Source organism: Dendroctonus ponderosae, unplaced genomic scaffold (assembly GCF_020466585.1).
Source record: "Dendroctonus ponderosae isolate FM_Combo_2020 unplaced genomic scaffold, Dpon_F_20191213v2 Dpon_F_20191213_3, whole genome shotgun sequence".
In the NCBI taxonomy this organism is placed as follows: Eukaryota; Metazoa; Arthropoda; class Insecta; order Coleoptera; family Curculionidae; genus Dendroctonus; species Dendroctonus ponderosae.
Genome location: NW_026018508.1, coordinates 15,627,025 through 15,634,333, shown reverse-complemented (window position 1 = coordinate 15,634,333; position 7,309 = coordinate 15,627,025). Strand labels below are relative to the sequence as shown.

Genomic DNA, 7,309 nt, shown 5'->3' with positions numbered 1-7,309 from the left:
GTTAGAAGTGAGAGCATTTTAAATGAGAGCGTGCGGTTGTGCGGAAATGTTCATTTTTTGGCCAACATTTATTTATGAAGTCCGATAAAATTAGGATTCAGTGCGATCTGAATGAAACTCGCAGAAGCTGTAGACTCAAATGCCTTCAACAGTCTGTGAAAATCTCAAGTTGTTCCTTACTCTCGTTTAGGAGTGAGAGCATTTTAAATAAGAGCGTGCATTTGTACAAAACCGCCGAAAAATTTGGATGATAGTCCGTCATTTGATCTGAACTTGGCCCTGACGTTTCACCAGCACGCATCTCATATTCTTCAGATTTAGCCACTCGTGCTGGGAGGAAGAAACTCCTTTCCACGACGGCGTAAAAGCCCAAAAAGACCAGATTCTCGTTTCATGGTTCATCTCTAGTTTACAGCGCTCGTTTACCTAGCAAGAAGCGAAAGTTTTGAATTGACGTCGCCGAATTTTTGCTTGAAACAATGTAAATACAGTTCATGTGCACTTTCGCTCTCAATATCGCTTCGGAAAATCCATAAATACACGTCGTTAATAATTAATATGACATGTCTGGGTTCTCAGCGGAAACAAATTGTAGACAGCTAGGCTAATTATAAAGTGGCACAAGTCTATTCGTGAACTGTACACATATGACGCACTTTAATATTAAATTATATTTTGGTCCATATTAACTAACGTGTTTCTCAATTCAACCACATGGTACACGGGGCGTATGTTGATGAACCGAAGGAAAAGACCAGATATTCACGAATGAGTTGACTAGCAAAAAATAAATTAAAGTGGAATTTTACAATTGGAAAAGTTGCGAAGATAAGAGATCCTTGTTTTAAAATACGACCAACAGTACGCAATAATTTAAAACTTGGATGACCTGACCCCGATATACAAAATGCAAACAAACTCGAAATAAAAATAGAAGAAGATATTACGCGGAACGATTAAAGTGCTCTTGGGTCTGGCCTGTGTTTGATGGCTTAATTAAGGGGATTATTGCAATTTTGTCACTTCACGTTTTGCACAATTGCACCCATGAATAAACATTGTTGTTTCCTGCATATTTTCATCTCAGAACAATTACCCGATTATTCAACGTGTTTCGCCTCTATTCTATGAAAACGAAATTTTATTCAGGGACATTGCTTTCTACATGCATGAACCATTATATCACTCCCATGTCGGTTTATTCAAAAAATTACCAGCCAGGTACAAGCAACAAAACAATAAAAAAAGTGTAATTATACTCCTTAGTCAAGCAAATAAGACATAAAGGTAAATTCATCTGGCTCAAGTCTTATGTAATTTGTTTACAGTGTTCGCAGCTATTTCAGTAACATACAATCTAGTTGATTAATTGCAGTGAATAATATTAGATATATTGTGTGTGTTATTCAGATCTGAGGTGGTTTCTACGAGCCTAAGCGAAAAAACCAACAAGGGTGACTAACCTCAGGCAAATTCCATATGTTTAGGAAAAACAACATTCCTCTGGAACAGCCAATACATTTGATGAGTCAGACAGTTTTCCGTTTTCCTTGACACCAAAAAAAAAGTTTTGTGCATGGTGATCTGAAAAACGCCTTCCGATAAAACACGATCACTCTAAAAGACGACGCTTAAAATCGTATTTTAAATGAGTTTTTAAGGATTTGGAGGTTTTATTGCGAATTTATAACGAGCTCCTTTAGATTTGTCCTTAAGGGGCAAATTCGTCCGTCCTAGTGACGTTGGAACATTTTTCAATTGTTCAACAATTTAGTTTTTCATATTTTTTTGAAGAAGTTTACAATTATGTTCTGACACTTTTCGACACTAACTTATCGAAAAACACGCCAGAAACTTTCTGTTCCCAATAATCGATATTTTTCACTCAATTTAAGCGGTTTTTGATCATTCACGTTATTTATACAGGGTGTTCGAGTAATGCGGTAGAAAATTGTTAAGGGTGATTCTACATGCTAAAATAATGGTAGTAAGTCATGCATGTAAGTGTAGCAAAAATGCGAAATCTCAATATTTCCCGAGTTACAGCTCATCAAACTTCTTTTTTTGTTTTTTTACCTATTCTGCATATTTCTTCGCGGATCAAATTGAAAATCGGTACAAACTCTCAGCTTAGGGATCTATAACTTTCTGATAAAAAATTGTTTCTCCACTTAACTTACTTAAAAGCTTTAACCAATATATTCAGATTTCGAATTTTTGTTACATCACTTACTACCATTATTTTAGCATGTAGAATCACCCTTGGGGACCTTCTGAGGGCGCAAATAATCCACTGAGCGCATCTGAAACGATCGGTCGATTTTTTGAAGAAAAAAAATCACTAAATGCTTCGAATTCCATATGACTTTCATCTCAAGGAAGCTGGAAATGCAACGAACTGATTGCAAAACACACTAGAGGCTCCAACTACGAAAAAATCGAAATTTTCAACTCATTTTCGGCGGTTTTTGAGCATTCACTTCTTTAATGGACGATGTTTTTCTTATTATGGACTCAAACACTCTACATATGCATATTGGCGAGTGTCTTAGGTCGAAAGCAATCGATTGAGCGCAAAAAATACGCATGTGAATTTTTGATCGGAAAATGTCTTGAGGGCCGATTTCGATTTCGTGAAAAAATATCAATTTTCTCTACATCATTTCATTCATTCAAAGATATTTCCCTAATTATACCCTAAAACACTTATTATTTTGGGTAGTTTCTTATGTCGAAAGCATACGATTGGGCGCAAAAAATACGCATGTGAAATTTTTGTTTTGTTTATACAAATTTTTTCAAACCTCTTCAAATTCTACACCATTTTCATCTCAAAGAAGCGAGAAATCATTGTCGCAAAAAATCGAAATTTTTGGTGTTTTTAAGCGGTTTTTGGGCGTTTACAAAGTAACCGACAATAGTTTCCTTATTATTGACTAAAACACTTGATATCTGTATATTGGGGCGTTTCTTACGACGAAAGCAATCGAGTGAGAGCAGAAAACACGCATGTGAAATGTTGATTTTTGACCGAAAATTTCATGAGGTCGAAATTTTCAAAAATTATAAAACGGCTCGAATTCCACTTAAGTTTCTATGTTAAATCCACGTGAATTTGCGCTCATCTGAATGTGCATAGAACATTTTTTTATTTATTTAAATTTGTCCCCCAAATCATTGAATGAAAATGAAATCATCAAATTCTGGGTATGAATGCAATCCGAACCCTAAGGTGAAGCACGAGGATGGCATTTGCAAACATACCAAATTGCATATCGGCACGTTTTTTTGTACCATTTATAAAAAAGTGTTATTTTTATTGTGTCAGCAAGGTCGCATACGACACGTGTAATTTACTGCACTGAAAATAACGATTTAATTGGGACGTTACTTATATTTTAAATGTGAAGTGACAGCAATCGATTAGGGGCGAAAATTTACGGTTTTTCATCGATGATTAAGTGCAAGCATGTGGGGAGTGATTGACAAAGCAAATTAGGTCTTATGCAAATTTCGCCAACTATCAGCTACTGAGTGGCGAAAGCACTTCAGATAATCGTAACCCGCAATCTGCGAAACATAATAAGCCTTTCCAAATGGGGCACAGTTTTCGATAATACACGAAAAATTTCCATCCAAAAAATGGAAAAATTCCCGTTTTATCGGTTAAACAACGTGCATAAGTACCTACTGTTTGCAGAATCGTTAACTAGGTCGTTTGATCTGTTTACATGTGTTGGGTTCTGCCTTGGGCTCCATTTACATAGAATGATTTGCTATGGTTCGCACTTAAAATTCATTAGAGTTAATATATGTTTAACCGGGTTGAACGGCAGAATTGAGGTTAAACATACTGATACAAAACTGATTCGGTTTTTCCGAACAACGTTAAAGCCGAATAACTGGAAAACTGTCCAGTTTTTGTTCATGTCCTAAATAACAGAAAGTAATTGAAACTTAGATATGAATGCGAAAATAAAATAAAATATAGGGTGACCCATTAGAGAAAACTTGGTTTCTTTTCAGGCGCCCCTGTATAATTGCGAATACTGTTTAAATATGTGCGTTTAGTACTTCTAGAATATGACTGTACTATTACTGTACTCTATCGTTGGGACACCCTGTACTTGAGCCTTATTAAATGGGCAGTTCAGACGGTTATTTTGGTTCTTCGCCCTTAAAATTGTCACCCTGTATATTGGCATCGAAAAATTTAACCGAAAATTCCACAAGTTTCCAGGATCCAATCTTGATCAAGCAAAGAATGACAACCATTGTACTTTCACCGTTTTATTGGGTATTTCCCCGTATATTATGAGTAAACGGAAAAATCCAAAGCCGGAAGCTTTGGCAAGTAAACATGAAATCGTTCGGGTAAAAAACAGCTGAACATTTCACAGGAATGATAACAACAGGCATTAAAAAGGCAATTAGCGACGTGCAGAGACGGTATATTGGGGCTATAAACTGTTTGTCCAACGTTTAATTGCTGGGAAGTTTGTTTTTTCGCTGCATTTCAGTGAATTCCTCCAACTATTTTTAACAATACGTGTGTGGCAAATATTTGCGTTGGTCATTGATTATTAGTAAACCGCAAGACGAACTGATGCTATTTAAATCCGATGACCATCAGTGAATGTTGCCGATTAACGAAGAGTGGAGAGTGGTTAATTTGATACAGTTTCCAGACGTGTTTGTTCCCATTCGAATCTCTTTGGGTACGGTAAATACCTTGAAATCTGCATCTATAAATATTATCAATGATAACCATTGATAAAAATAAAAGCTGCATTTATTACGCGACTGTGTCAATTGTGTTCTATATTTGGCCAGATATCAATGCATGTCTATGCACGAAAAAGTAATTCATTGTAGGAGATATCCGACCATAAACCGAAATTTGCAGTTACACTGCTCAGGTTGATTGGAGGAGTTTTGAAAAAGACGTAATTAAAGCACAACAGGATTTAGTTTTCGGTTTTATTGAGTCTCGAAATAGATATTTTTACATCTCTGTGGACTCTTCTTTAAAAACACCTGAGTTCCAAACTAGAGCCAAGGGCGGATCGAATTCTCTATCCAACGATGCCAAAACGAATTCTGCGGCTCGAATGGTTCTTGAGAAACTTCGAAAAAAGCAGCGTCATGTTCAAGTGGTTTTTGCAACTCAAAAAAAACCACGCAAATCTAAAACTTCTTGAATTCAAGCCTTTTTTGAGAAAACTGCCAACATTTCCCCATCCATGGTTCACTTTCTAAAAAGGCCATTTATTTATCTCTAGAATGATGTATTTTGCTTCCGAGAAACATGCATTTTGCAATAATCTTGCGCCACCCATGCACAAAACGACAATCATTTTTCTAATTGACTAGAGCGCGTATCAACTTGAACCTCTCACTGTTCCTAGAAGACGCTTACTTCTAAGAACGCTGAAATTTTCATACAAATAGCCCAAAATCCTGATTTTTCCAGCTTAGTAAAGATCGGTCTCAGAACGGACCGTTCAACCTACCTGCGCCCTGTTTTAAAAAATCCCAATTTCCCAACCACAGCAAGTAGCAACTTGAATTTTTTGCAGTTTGTGGAAGACACTTGAATCTAACGATGTCGCAATTTGAATCAAAATCTTCTGATTTTTACTAACTTTAAATATTGGTCGCAATATGGACGCTTTTAGCAGAGCAAGGAGCAACTTGATTTTTTGGCAGCTCGTAGAAGATACTTAAATGTTTATCAAAATCTTCCAATATCCTAATTTGTACTAACTGCGCAAATGTTGGCTTCAAAATGGACAGTTATACCCAACTGCACTTTCCCTTTCAAAAATTCATAACTCTCCAATCAGGGCAAGAAGCAATTTGAATTTTTTGCAGTTGGTGAAAAACACTTGAATCTAAAGATGCTGAAGAGTTCATCAAAATCCTCAAACGTTCTGATTTTTACTAACTTAGTGAATGTTGGGCGCAAAAGGTTTCCCTCAACTGCACTGCCTTTTTTAAATTTTCCTAACCAGGCAAGACGCTCCTTGACAGGTTCCCCGTCCTTAGAAAACCCTTAAATCCACTATAAAGATAATAAATAATTAGAATATGAAAAGGAGCAAAAACTCATTGAAGGTAATAAGTTTGGACTCAACAAACGCATATCTGGTTGGCGAGAGATTCGTGCGCTGACCTTGTGTTTTAATTCAGGGATACCGGCAACCCTGTAAAGAAACAACTGAAAGTGTCGATATCGACGGGGTGGCTTGCAGGTACACCTGACACTTCGGGGGGTTGGAAATTCGAGCCCCAACAAAAATTGTTGGCTCCTTTTGCATCGTTATTTCCAATTCTCCAAAAGCGAGATAGAAGGCACAATCAACCAATCACTGTATTTAAATATTACGATCGTTTTTCGGCTTTAAGGGGATTGTTTTGATTTGTCACGTGAAGCTCGCTTGTTTGTTTGGGATAATCAACTCGGGCAAGATGCGCAAGGTTATAGAAGAGTGTTGAACTCGAGCAAAATCGCAACTTACCAGATAAAAATCCGCAATTAAAACACACAATTAATTGATAAGACACTCAATACAACAGTCGTTTTTACAAAATGTTCAACTCACTACACTGGGAAGTCGTTGGGAAGAAGGGCAAATGTGCGTGGCCTCAAAGCGGGGTTTCATTTTCCCGGGATAATTTGTACAAACAAGCCCAATCACGACTCGAAATCACTGAGGAAAACTTTAAAAAGATTGCGAAGTAAACATCTCGACTCGCACGCACATCGAAACTCGTTAACACAAACGTACGCCAAAGCAACTGAGAGGGAACTATGCTTCGGGTCTACGCGATAGAGAACGCATTACTACGCATTCCATACAATAAGCAACGTTGCCAAGTTTCGAATACACATTTCCCCAACTTTTCAAGATTTCCTTCGTTAGGTGTAAGGGCAACAGCCCCAGTCATAGAACTGTGTGAATACAATGTCCTGTCACTTTGACAGGCAGCTACTGGATGAATGTGCGTCTTTTGGTAGCAGAAGTCCGTATATCTTTCGCACTGTTGCCATGTTATTGCAATTGCTATTTTGTGGCAATTTCGATAATAATGGATAATCCCATGAAGATTGCTTTTTCGCTTTCAAAGGGGATTGCGGCGTCGTGGGCGTGCATGAATATAACATGTTTTCCCGGAAAAGTCCATTTAATCACGCATCAAATCAATCATTTTTCTATTTCAAGACGTTGAAGAAAACACCCGGGAAATGCTTTTAATTTGATCGAACCTATAGGGTGTTCCAAGCTATTTGGCAGTGACGTCATTA

The 7,309-nt window shown here is 37.2% G+C and overlaps 1 protein-coding gene across 2 annotated transcripts in view; it reads right to left on the bottom strand.

Annotated features, from left to right (window-relative positions):
- The window catches only part of LOC109538529 (atrial natriuretic peptide receptor 2), a 40,596-nt gene that overhangs the window by 19,604 nt on the left and 13,683 nt on the right, over window positions 1-7,309 (bottom strand). Inside the window, exon 1 of one of the 2 annotated variants that reach the window (XM_048664602.1) lies at window positions 6,522-6,835. The exons of the other annotated variant lie outside the window; for it this stretch is intronic. The gene's annotated coding sequence lies outside the window, so the exon portion shown is untranslated. Of the gene's footprint in view, window positions 1-6,521; window positions 6,836-7,309 lie in introns of those variants that run through there. 2 annotated transcript variants of the gene reach the window in all.